The 1489-nt window shown below is 33.0% G+C and overlaps 1 protein-coding gene across 1 annotated transcript in view; it reads right to left on the bottom strand.

The window, feature by feature from the left end:
* The window catches only part of CPNE8 (copine VIII), a 247662-nt gene that overhangs the window by 48355 nt on the left and 197818 nt on the right, over positions 1-1489 (bottom strand). The gene's annotated exons all lie outside the window — the stretch shown is intronic.

Here is a 1489-nt window from a genome sequence, read left to right as displayed (position 1 = left end):
ATGTAAAATAAAAGTTTAATATTTAGCACAAGGCAGTTAATGGTTGGTTTTGATGTTAATCTGAGCTGACCTATTTAACCTTCCTTTAAATCAGATTTTACGGTGCTCTTTTCCCTTGATAAGGTATGAAGCTAATTAAAATTAAAACTCATTACTGATTTTGGGCATATAAAAATGTATTATATATCTGCCTTAAGGGAACAATTACAAACTAGGATAGTCCTGAGCTACTTCTTTTTTTTTTTAACATTTTGACTGAAGGTTTATATTTCTATGAAGCTACATATTACCTCTATTCATCTGGAATTGACATTTCAAGGTCACCATTGTTCTCTCCTTTGGTAGTGGAAAGATAATCCTTGGATGTTCTATTCATTCTTATGGAATGTTTAAAGCACTGATTTCTGATTTAGTCCTAACACCGTAATAATTTGCTCCAAGGTTTCTGCATATGCCTTGGATGATAAGAATACTACGTTAAATTATGTCTTCTTTTTAATATATGCTCTGCATTATGTCAGGATTATTTTAAATATTTTACAGCTACTAAAATGAGATTTTCCCCTTAATGACAAAGTTGTGATGAGTTATAAAAAGACTTTTTAAGTCTGTTTAAAAACTCTTTCTTGAAATAATTATACAGAGAATCAGTTTTTGCTTGTTAAAACAAATTAGAATGAGTGTATGCATGGCTCTGGCACAAAAGTAAAAACACAGGATGTTTTTTCAAATAAGTGCATTCAATTTTGTTGTTTATTCAGAGGGCAATGGATGCCCTATTTCGCATTTCCCTTTTCATTAACAACCTTTTCCATTTATAAAATAATAAATGTTAACTTGTAGAACACGTAGAAAAGTATACAGAATTGATTTCAAAATGAGCAGTAATCCCACCACGCAGACTTAAGTGGGCAGGGGTGTCCAGATCTCACTCATTTTTCCTCTTTTAGCTCCCTCAGGGGTTGTATTGGTGATTTGGATTCAGCTCCATTCAAGAAGACTATAGCCTCTGTTGCTGTCTATAGCCTGTTAACACTTTTCAGCAGGGCTAACAAGCTGACAAAAATGCTGAAGAGAAGTTCTTAGGGGCTGTTTCTAGATTCTTTACTTACGGTGGGGAAAAGCTGAGAGAATTCTTCCTTTTAATGCAATACACAAACATCTATTGAGCTTCTATTTTATACATAGTACTGTATAAATAGTATACATAGTACTGTGTTAAAGACTCTTGGTTATTAAATTGTTAGTGTCTTTTTGGAAGAAAAGATATACACATACATATTAAATTGCATAGATGTGTATAAATGCCAAAACAAGTGAAAAGGATGCAAGTGCTTTTAGGTATTTAGTAAGAGCAATCACTTGGATAGGTGTAGCATTTCTCTATTCATCAATGCAAAAGTCAGTCTTTTAAGGGCCACTGGCCACAAGCTTATTAGAAATACCTCTTCTAAAGGTTCACACTATTGCATTTCCAGTTATAACCATG

This window comes from Propithecus coquereli, unplaced genomic scaffold, assembly GCF_000956105.1.
Source record: "Propithecus coquereli isolate 6110/MARCELLA unplaced genomic scaffold, Pcoq_1.0 Scaffold456, whole genome shotgun sequence".
NCBI classification, from domain to species: domain Eukaryota; kingdom Metazoa; phylum Chordata; class Mammalia; order Primates; family Indriidae; genus Propithecus; species Propithecus coquereli.
This window is presented reverse-complemented; position numbering and strand designations above follow the sequence as displayed.